The 12,156-nt window shown below is 44.7% G+C and overlaps 1 protein-coding gene across 4 annotated transcripts in view; it reads left to right on the forward strand.

Moving 5' to 3' along the window:
- LOC126210106 (protein PALS1) overlaps positions 1-12,156 on the forward strand; it is a 786,719-nt gene that overhangs the window by 496,606 nt on the left and 277,957 nt on the right. The gene's annotated exons all lie outside the window — the stretch shown is intronic.

A 12,156-nucleotide genomic window follows, 5' to 3' on the forward strand; every position in this document is an offset into this window, starting at 1 on the left:
GAATATCTGACATGCCAGATACTGCTCTGCACGTTCGGAAAGACTCCCGAGCGTGCAACAATTCCACGCTGTGACGTCAGAAACTCGGCACGCTCAACGCTCAACGTTCGGAAGCACGGTCCGTGTGCCGACGGCTTAACAGTCGGCGCCGGGTCCGCCTACACACTCGCAAACTACGGCGCGTCGACGTGCAAACCGCTCCCAGATAACGGCTCCCAGGTAGATGCCATTTTCCTTGACTTCCGGAAGGCGTTCGATACAGTTCCGCACTGTCGCCTGATAAACAAAGTACGAGCCTACGGAATATCAGACCAGCTGTGTGGCTGGATTGAAGAGTTTTTAGCAAACAGAACACAGCATGTTGTTCTCAATGGAGAGCCGTCTACAGACGTTAAGGTAACCTCTGGCGTGCCACAGGGGAGTGTTATGGGTCCGTCGCTTTTCACAATATATATAAATGACCCAGTAGATAGTGTCGGAAGTTCCATGCAGCTTTTTGCGGATGATGCTGTAGTATACAGAGAAGTTGCAGCGAAATGCAGGATGGTATGCAGCGGATAGGCACTTCGTGCAGGGAGTGGCAACTGACCCTTAACATAGACAGATGTAATGTACTGCGAATACATAGAAAGAAGGGTCCTTTATTGTATGATTATATTATAGCGGAACAAACACTGGTAGCAGTTACTTCTGTAAAATATCTGGGAGTATGCGTACGGAACGATTTGAAGTGGAATGATCATATAAAATTAATTGTTCGTAAGGCGGGTACCAGGTTGAGATTCATAGGGAGAGTCCTTAGAAAATGTAGTCCATCAATAAAAGAGGTGGCTTACAGAACACTCGTTCGACCTATACTTGAGTATTGCTCATCAGTGTGGGATCCGTACCAGATCGGGATGACACAGGAGATGGAGAAGATCCAAAGACGAGCGGCACGTTTCGTCACAGGGTTATTTGGTAAGCGTGATAGCGTTACGGAGATGTTTAGCAAAGTCGAATGGCAGACTCTGCAAGAGAGGCGCTCTGCATCGTGGTGGAGCTTGCTGTCCAGGTTTCGAGAGGCTGCGCTTCTGGATGAGGTATCGAATATATTGCTTCCCCCTACTTATACCTCCCGAGGAGATCACGAATGTAAAATTAGAGAGATTCGAGCGCGCACGGAGGCTTTCCGGCAGTCGGTTCTTCCCGCGAACCATACGCGACTGGAACAGGAAAGGGAGGTAATGACAGTGGCACGTAAACTGCCCTCCGCCACACACCGTTGGGTGGCTTGCGGAGTATAAATGTAGATGTAGATGTAAACCGTATCTTTCCACCGTGCCCGTCAATCCATCTGACTGTGTAACTCGATAATAACAATGAGTTCCCAGTGATATTAGCGACTCTGATTTAGTATGTTGACTTGCTCGTTCTTTCAGTGCGCCTACACCCAAACCTCCAGACGTCAGACACTTAGATCGCTACCAAGCGTTGTATGCCGAAGGAGTATCAACCAAAACTCCTATTCAGAGCGTGATGTGTGCTGTCGCCCAGTAATTAAAAATAACTCCAGAACTACGGATTATCACAAAATCACATCTTTGCGATGCAAATGTCAATATCTGTTGTAGGTGAGTTGGTAGAGCGTAGAATCGTCGCACTAAAGGTCCCACCTTCGAAACACGCGGACGCTGATTTTTTTTTTTTCTTTCTTAAACAGTTGTTGTTGTGGTCTTCAGTCCTGAGACTGGTTTGATGCAGCTCTCCATGCTACTCTATCGTGTGCAAGCTTCTTCATCTCCCAGTACTTACTGCAATCTACATCCTTCTGAATCTGCTTAGTGTATTCATCTCTTGGTCTCCCTCTACGATTTTTACCCTCCACGCTGCACTCCAATACTAAACTGGTGATCCCTTGATGCCTCAGAACATGCCCCACCAAGCGATCCCTTCTTCTTGTCAAGTTGTGCCACAAACTCCTCTTCTCCCCAATTCTATTCAATACCTCCTCATTAGTTATGTGATCTACCCATCTAATCTTCAGCATTCTTCTGTAGCACCACATTTCGAAAGCTTCTATTCTCTTCTTGTCCAAACTATTTATCGTCTATGTCTCACTTCCATACATGTCTACACTCCATAGAAATACTTTCAGAAGCGACTTCCTGACACTTAAATCTATACTCGATGTTCCCTTCCCTTCCCTTCTTCAGAAACGCTTTCCTTGCCATTGCCAGTCCACGTTTTATATCCTCTCTACTTCGACCATCATCAGTTATTTTGCTCCCCAAATAGCAAAACTCCTTTACTACTTTAAGTGTCTCATTTCCTAATCTAATTCCCTCAGCATCACCCAACTTAATTCGACTGCATTCCATTATCCTCGTTTTGCTTTTGTCGATGTTCATCTTATATCCTTCTTTCAAGACACTGTCCGTTCCGTTCAACTGCTCTTCCAAGTCCTTTGCTGTCTCTGACAGAATTACAATGTCATCGGCGAACCTCAAAGTTTTTATTTCTTCTCCATGGATTTTAAAACCTACTCCGAATTTTTCTTTCTTGCTCAATATACAGATTGAATAACTTGAACAGCTTACGCGTGAAATTGTTATAGGGGATAACAATTTTCTGCCATGTAAAAAGTACATATCGGGCTTTGTAGCAATGGTCTTTTGGCAGTCTGCTTTCGCTTCGTTAGTTCAAAGTAGCGAACCTATAGAGTACATTTGTATAGATAGGCGTCAGCGGGTTTCGAAGACGGAGCCTTTAGTGCGACGATCTGACGCTCTACCAACTCACCTACCACAGATATTACGTTTGCACCTCACATATGAGCTTTTGTGATACTGCGTAGTTCTGGTGTTATTTTTAATTACCGGACGACTGGCTGCTCTACTGGGTGCGGGTGAGCCACTGTTTTCTCCCTCGTGAGTAACAGCCGGGCAGCTCGCGGCTGAGGTTGAGGCGGAAGCCCTACCAGGCTGACCGCAGCTGACTCCTGTCTGATCCCCCCCTTACCAGAAACACTGCAGCCCAGGCGTCTCTGGTAACAACACTGCCAGCCTGCTACACACACACACACACACACACACACACACACACACACACACACACACACACACACACATACTGGCCACGTGCTCCAAGCCGTCCCCACTGATGCCTGCTCAAGCACCTCATGTCCGTCCTAGAAGCACACAGCTTCACTGGTGCTACGTTTCCCTTCTTCTAGTCGAGCTGACTGCTCTGTTTCGGGTATTTACAGCAGCTGAAAATAAAGGCACTGAAGCGTTGTAGGCAAATCGAAACTGTCAGAAAGTCTCAAAGGCAGCAGCAAGCATTCACTCCGTTCGTTGACAGAGTGTTCTTCTTTTATTGCAGTACACCAGGGCTTCCCAACCTGTGGTCCGCGGACCCCTTACGGGTCCGCCGGCTCTTTCTTGGGGGTCCGCGGCCACCTTTCACCAAATCGTGTAAAATAATGAGTAAAATTACTGAATTAAAATGTGAAAATCAGATTTTTTTTTTCTGAGCGAGGTGGCGCAGTGGTTAGCACACTGGACTCGCATTCGGGAGGACGACGGTTCAATCCCGTCTCCGGCCATCCTGATTTAGGTTTTCCGTGATTTCCCTAAATCGTTTCAGGCAAATGCCGGGATGGTTCCTTTGCAAGGGCACGGCCGATTTCCTTCCCAATCCTTCCCTAACCCGAGCTTGCGCTCCGTCTCTAATGACCTCATTGTCGACGGGACGTTAAACACTAACAACCACCACCACTATTTTTTTTGTGTGAAAAACATGTGCAGTTTTACCGAGCGAGGTGGCGCAGTGGTTAGACACTGGACTCGCATTCGGGAGGACGACGGTTCAATCCCGCGTCCGGCCATCCTGATTTAGGTTTTCCGTGATTTCCCTAAATCGCTCCAGGCAAATGCCGGGATGGTTCCTTTCAAAGGGCACGGCCGACTTCCATCCCCGTCCTTCCCTAATCCGATGAGACCGATGACCTCGCTGTGTCATATCTCACAAGGGAACCTCCCCATCGCACTCCCCTCAGATTTAGTTATAAATTGACGCAGTGGACAGGCCTTGAAAAACTGAACACAGATCAATCGAGAAAACAGGAAGAAGTTGTGTGGAACTATGAAAAAATGAACAAAATATACAAACTGAGTAGTCCATGTGCAACATATGCAACATAAAGGACAATGTGAGTTGAGGAGCGCCGTGGTCCCGTGGTTAGAGTGAGCAGCTGCGGAACGAGAGGTCCTTGGTTCGAGTCCGCCCTTGAGTGAAAATTTTACTTTCTTTATTTTCGCAAAGTTACGATCTGTCCGTTCATTCATTGACGTCTCTGTTCACTGTAATAAGTTTAGTGTCTGTGTTTTGCGACCGCACGCAAAACCGTGCGATTAGTAGACGAAAGGACGTGCCTTTCCAATGGGAACCGAAAACATTTGATCGCAAGGTCATAGGTCAACCGATTCCTCCACAGGCAAACACGTATGATATATTCTATACGACACTGGTGACGGCATGTGCGCCACATGACAGGAATATGGTGTCGACCCACCTAACTTTCACACTTGGCGAATGGGTAGAAAGATTCTTCTACCTTGCCCGATTTAGGTTTTCTTGTGGATATGATAATCACTCCCAAAAAAGTGATGAAAACATAAGAGTTTGACACATAAACTGCAACTAATGAATGCAACAGTTTCACAGTCACACAGTTTTTCCTGTGCTCTGTCAAAACATAGGTTTTTTCCGTTTTCAAATGTTTCCGTGTGTAGACCGTCAAATCCTGCATATGTCCAAGCAAATCTAAACATGTCCTGGAATTTTGGAGAGCGAAGTTGATTATGTGTGAGTGCCTGAACTTTAATAATTGTCTGAAAATAAAAAATTTAGCTTTTCACTCGAGAGAAGATTTGAAGCAAAGACCTCTCGTTTCGCAGCTGCTCACGCTAACCACGGGACCACGGCGCTCGTAAGCTGACCCTCTCCTAGATGTTGCCTACCTTGTGCATGGACTACTCAGTTTGTATATTTTGCTTATTTTTTTCATAGTTCCACACAACTTATTCCTGTTTTCTCGATTGATCTGTGTTCAGTTTTTCAAGGCCTATCCCTGTGCCAACTTATAACTAAATCTGAGGGGGGGGGGGGGGCGATGGGGAGGTTCCCTTGTCAGTGAGGAACCTGAAACTTTCGGCACAGGGCAAGAACTATGGCTCAAGCTTAAAAGAATATTTGAACATCCATAGATATGTACCCAGTAGAACAGCTCATAATGGGAGGGAACCTTTACGGTATACGCTCACTGCGAAAAATCTCCTAAAGAGACAAAGATTACAACATAGTAGGAGCAAAACAAAACAAAGGACTATAGTCAGAAAGTTGAGCCGTGTTGCGGCTCGCATTGGTGCCGTTGGTAGGTTGGCATCGTGTAATAGGGATAGTGGCATCTCGTTTTTTCTCGTGTTTACTGGCGCCACTACGTTTGCTTGCAGTGTCTGTCCTCGAGAAGCAGCAGCAGCTGTTATCGATATCTAGTACCCTAGTAGTATCTTTGGTAGGGCGTCAAGTGTTTTCCGGGTCAGAGTGTGTCGGGGAGTTCAGTTGGGCTGGAGCAGCAGTGAGGTCCAACAGTGCGCTGGACATGGCGGGACTGCCGGATCGAGGGGCTGCAGTTGCCAGGGCCACAACCTCGTTCTAGACCGTACACAGGACGTTTGAGTTGAGGGAACATTGACCCAGTAGTGGAACCTCCAGTATTTTGAGATCACGCCGTTCGTTCGCGAACTGCTGCTCGCAGGGTCGCTGACACGAAGAACAACGAGTGGAGTGTTTGGAGTTGGCAAAGTTAATTAGCCATCCTCCACTTCTTATTATTAATCATTGAATTCCTTGTGTTGTTATTGGTGAAGTTCCACCAGCGATATTTTCCTGCCTAGTGGCCGCTAACGCCCCAGCTACCTGCCCTGGAGGTTAGCGTATTTTCGCGGCAGTGTAGCTTTCCGCCGGCCGAAGTGGCCGTGCGGTTAAAGGCGCTGCAGTCTGGAACCGTAAGACCGCTACGGTCGCAGGTTCGAATCCTGCCTCGGGCATGGATGTTTGTGATGTCCGTAGGTTAGTTAGGTTTAACTAGTTCTAAGTTCTAGGGGACTAATGACCTCAGAAGTTGAGTCCCATAGTGCTCAGAGCCATTTGAACCATTTTGTAGCTTTCCTCGCCTTGTCGCTGCTGTCCGGTAAGGCGTGTAGTTAGACAGCCTCCTTGATTATGGTTCGGATATTTGTTTCCATTGGACTACTTTGGTCGTAGTGGGTCCTTCTGCTTCTGCATGTTCTAAACACTGGATTCCGAAGACGCAGTGCTGTCTGCCGGTTCCGCCTTGCCTGTGTTGTTCCATCATTGTGTTGGTTATCAGACGTTAGGTAGATGTTGCAAGAGTGATGGCCTGCGTTTAAGCTGTCACTAGTTTGGGTTAAGCGAGACAACTCTTGGCTGTCTGTCTCATCGTTTACGAAGTTGAGCGACTTTCCCAGGTCGATCCTTGGAGCACTGTCTGAGGCCCACTTCTCTCTTGATTCGGTCAAATTGTAGGCCTTCAGCCGTGAATGCAATTTGTCTTAAGAATTTTAAATTAGATATTGTCTCTTAATAGTGAAAATTTGATGATTGTCCTTCTTTTATAATATTTTAGTATTTCTTAGAGAAGTTACCTCGTTCTTAAGAATGTGCTATCTACGCCTCCAGCCGACAAATAAGTTGAATTCTGGTCAATGAGGCCTGCAGCCGTGAGTGCAACTTGCTTAAGAAATTTTTTAATAGACTGTCTCTTAACAGTCAAATTTGATAATTGTTCCTTATTGTCAACCATAATTGCAATTGTTTTCAAATAAAATGTACGTGATAAAAAAACAAAACACCTGAGCAACCAACGGTAACCGAGCACGGCGCCGTCCACACTGAATTCCGCCTTTCCCTAAGTACCACGTTTGCGTTTTTCTGGTTAAGAGAGCAATGTATGAAGCCTTCACTGACTACCGTAGCAGAATATGGTCGAATGATCTTTCACACAACCCAAAGAAATCTTGATCGCATGTTAAGGCTGTTAGTCGCACCAAAGTCTGTGTCCAGTCCCTAGCAAATGAGATGGGAACTGAGACTGAGGCTAGCAAAGCAAAAGTTGGAACGCTTAACTCCTCTTTCAAATATACCTTTAAAAATGAAAACGCAGGACTGTTGCCCAAATTTATTTCTAGCACCACTGGAAAGTTGAGTGAAATAAGTGTTACACTCAGTGTAGTTGGGAACAGGTGAAATTGTTAAAATCGACCAAAGTTCCAGGATCCGATGGAATCCCTATCAGATTCTATACTGAATTTGCGGCTGAGTCAGCCCTCTCCTAACCATACTATATCGTAGATCCCTCCAACAAAAAGCATGCACGGTAGTTGGAAGAACAACAAGGGTAATGGAAGTGATCCACAGTGCTACAGTCCAATATCCTTGACATCGATTTGTTGTAGGATCTCTCAACATATTCTGAGCTCAAACATACGAGTATCTCGAAAGCTATGAACTCCTCCACGCCAAACAACATGGATTCTGAGAGCACCGATCATCTGAAACCCAGTTCGCACTTTTCTGCTTTTGATTAAGGCAGGCAGGTAGGTCCAGTTTTTCTTGATTTCCGAAAAACATTTGACTCAGTACCATACCTACGCTTATTGTCAAAAGTTTGATCATATGGGGTATCAAGCGAAATATTTGATTTGATTGAGGATTTTTGGTACGGAGGACGCAGCCTGTTATTTTGGATGGAGCGTCTTCGCCACACGTAGAACTTCTTCGCGTTTGCCCAGGGACGTGTGTTTGGACACTTCCTGTTCTTGTTGTATATTAATGAACTTGAGGTCAATATTAATAGTAAGTTCAGACTTTTTGCAGACGATGCAGTTATCTATAATGAACTGCTATCTGAAAGAAGCTGCATAAATATTCGGTCAGATCGTGATAAAATTTCAAATTAGTACAAAGACTGGCAACTTGCTTTGAGTGTTCGGAAATGTAAAATTGTGTACTTCACAAAATGAGAAAACGTAGTATCCTATGACGGTAATATCAGTGAGTCACAGCTGGAATCGACCAACTCATATAAATACTGGATGTAACACTTTGTACGAAATGACCATATAAGCTGAGTCGTGGATAAAGCGGATGATAGACTTTGGTTTATTGGTAGAATACTGAGGAAATGCAATCAATGTACAAAGGCGGGTGCTTACAAATCATTCGTGCGATTCATTCTAGAAGTGTGTGGACACCGTACTAAATAGTACTAACAAGGGTTATTGAAATCGTACAGATAAGGGCAGTACGAATTATCACAGGTTTGTTTGACCCGTGGGAGAGTGTTACAGTGACGCCAAAGAAACTGAATTGGCAGGCTCTTGAAGATGGATGAAACCTATCCCGAAAAAGCTTACTTGTAAAGTTTCAAGAACCGTCTTCAATTTTTAACTCTAGGAATCTACTACAACGTCGTAAGTATTGCTCCCATAGGGATCGTGTGAAAAAAAATTAGAATAATTACAGCACACTCAGAGACGTTCAGACATTCGTTGTTCCCGCGCTGCAAACATGTATGGTACAGGGAATAGCCTAATAACCTGTTCACTGGGACGTACCCTCTGCCACGCACTTCACAGTCATTTGCAGAGTTTAGATGTAGATGTAGATAAACCACTCTTTTCATCTCGATAACGACCCCTTTCACTCGATACTTTTCAGCTGATGCATTTAACCATATCAGTACTGTATGGCAGATTATCTACTCGAATGATCCTCGGAATGGTCTACTGCATTTCAATGACGTGCTCAAAATTTTGACCGCATGACTCTGACAACTTCAGCAATTGAACGGGCTATGTGTGAGCGACATTAAGTGTATGAAGACATTGGCGTTGCTCGACAACCTTGGCAGCATTTCCGTCACAGTTCGTTCACCTGAAGTACCTTTTATTAATTGATTCAACTGTGACTTTTTGGTGAATCACTGTATACTGCATTTCCTAAACGAAACACTTCTTTAGCCTTATTTCACAGCTGTATTATTTCTGTAGAGCACAGGTTTCTAGATAAAAGTCCATTTCCTAGTACATAACTAATCCGAAAGATGAGGAAAATAGCAATGGTAAACACTTCAAAATTTTAATCTATCGTTTCTTAACTCTCTAAAGGTTATCCCTGTTGACAATTTTGGCTCAGCTACGTATGTATTTTACAAAAACCACTACGACAGCGTTTACATTAATTATGAATATACATTCACTGGAATAGAGGTATGTGCAGAGGAATGGGAATCTATGGCATTGTCTATTTATGAATGAAGGTACCAAGAGCCATCTCCTGCGTAGAGGTTGTAACATTTTCTAAAAGGTGGGTGAAACATTGTCTAAAAGGGTGAATAATTGAATTAAATCCAGTTATTCGCCCCTTTCAGACAATGCTACAACCTCTGCAGAGGAGAAAAACCTCGGTACCTTCATTCCTAAATAGATAATGACACAAATTGCCATTCCTAAATGGCTCAGAGCACTAAGGGACTTAGCTTCTGAGGTCATCAGTCCCCTAGAACTTAGAACTACTTAAACCTAACTAACCTAAGGACATCACACACATCCACGCACGAGGCAGGATTCGAACCTGCGACCGTAGCGGTCGCGCGGTTCCAGACTGTAGCGCCTAGAGCCGGCCGCGGTGGTCTAGCGGTTCTAGGCGCGCAGTCCGGAACCGCGCGACTGCTACGGTCGCAGGTTCGAATCCTGCCTCGGGCATGGATGTGTGTGATGTCCTTAGGTTAGTTAGGTTTAAGTAGTTCTAAGTTCTAGGGGACTGATGACCTCAGCAGTTGAGTCCCATAGTGCTCACAGCCATTTGAACCATTTTTGTAGCGCCTAGAACCGCAAGGCCACACCGGCCGCCTGCCATTCCTATGCACATAGCTCTACTCCAATGCGTTATTATTCATAGTTAATGTAAATGCTGGCCTAATAACGGGCTTATAAACCTAAATCTCGCCCCTACGGCAGTAACAAAGTCGTGAAGTAATAAATAGTACAACTGTGAAATGTCCTTGTTTTCACGATGTGATTTAGTTTTCTGTTTTTGTATTGTTGTTTAAAACAGTGGAAATGCAAGAATTTATTAATCAGCAGACAGAAAGTCTGAAATGCGGCATTGTGTTGATAAAGTTAGATAATAATAAAGTGAAATAATTTTCACTGCTTCAGTCGCTTTTCCCCAGCGTTAACTAATAAGACGCGATTCCGCTGCACACTGACACATCAGGTGTGTTATAGTTAGGTGCACTTTAATGTGCAGTTCGATGAAGTCAGACTGGTGGGGGTGTCTGTAAGGTTCTGTGCCGAATTTTAACCAATTTTGCTGGAAATTTCTCTCGCTCACAGAGCACAAGGCACTTCACAAGACCGATTTCAACCGAACTTGATACATACGTATCTTACTGTCGGGCTATAATGGTTGTAGTAGTAAGAAGCTACTCATATCAAAGGGAGGGGGGTGAAAAAGAAGTGCACCCCTCCGCGCGCGAATCCCCGGACTTTATTGGTCCAGTATTTGACAATGAGAGCACTTAGTGACTTGCAACAAACTGTACACACAATTTAAAACTCTTAGGAAATTTTTTCCTTGCTGATAGTCCTTACGAAATGATGTAAGGACAAATGTTTATCGCCTACTATATGTCCGCTGTCCTTGCAGTAAAACCACCGCATGAGTAATGAAATTATAATTTATTACTTCTTTTCTACTGATTACAGTACTCGCGACACATTTTACAAATAGTATGCAGATATACCACTGAATGTAAGTGCAAAAGTACGAGGGTGAGTCAAATGAAAATCTTAAATATTATTTATTGTGCAGAAGTGGTACAAAGCTGTATCACTTTTCAACATTATCTCCCCCATGCTCAATGCAAGTCCTCCAGTGCTTACAAAGTGCATAAATTCCTTTAGAAAAAAGTTCTTTGCTAGTCCGCGCAACCACTCACGCACCGCGTGGCGTACCTCTTCATCAGAACGGAACTTCTCTCCTCCCATTGCGTCTTTGAGTGGTCCAAATATATGGAAATCACTTGGGGCAAGGTCTGGTGAGTATGGTGGATGCTCGCTCTATTCGTTTCAGGTAGGTGGAAGTGAACCCAGGTTTCGTCCCCAGTAACGATTCTTCCAAGGAAGCCATCACCTTCTCGTTCAAGGCGCCGAAGAAGTTCTTCACAAGCATCAACACTTCGTTCTCTCATTTCAGGAGTCAGCTGCCGTGGCATCCATCTTGCAGACACTTTGTAAAACTGGAGCAGATCATACACAATATGGTGTGCTGACCTGTGACGAATCTGTAAACATGCTGCAATGTCATTTTGTGTCTCTCGGCGGTTTTCCTTCACTACGGCTTCAACTGCTGCATTGTTCTGTGGAGTCACAACTCGTTGTGCCCAACCTGGACGAGGAGCATCTTCCACTGAAGTCATCCCATTTGCGAACTTCCTTGCTGCTGTGACGAACATGCATCACCGTACCGAACCTTCATTCGTCGGTGAATTTCAATAGGTTTCACACCTTCACTACGCAAAAACCGAATAACAGAACGCTGTTCTTCCCTGGTGCAAGTCGCAAGTGGGGCGGCCATCTTTATACTGATACTGTGACGGTATGTGTGCATCTGCACTATGCTGCCACCTACAGGCCATTCTGCACGCTGTTTGTAGCACGCTTATCAACTTATAGGATAACGGCGCGGGATTTCGATTTGTTATTACAAATTTAAGGTTTTCATTTGACTCACCCTCGTATATCATTATACGACACACAGTCCAGAGATGTCATAAACACCGAGATACGTGAAAAACTTTCACATCTTGCATCACGTTTAAATTTATTACGTCTTCGCTACTAACTCTATTCGCGATAGATTTAGCGTACAGTGTTCACATTTGCTGCTGAATGTAACTACGAAATTATATCGCTGTACGGCAGAGTTCAGGAGGTGTGACGTCATAACCATTACGTACAAGGCCAGACGCTGTGTGGTAGTGGCGTGGGCGCACAGCAGTAAATAAATACCTGGACCACGCCGGCT

This window comes from Schistocerca nitens, chromosome 10, assembly GCF_023898315.1.
Source record: "Schistocerca nitens isolate TAMUIC-IGC-003100 chromosome 10, iqSchNite1.1, whole genome shotgun sequence".
NCBI lineage: Eukaryota > Metazoa > Arthropoda > Insecta > Orthoptera > Acrididae > Schistocerca > Schistocerca nitens.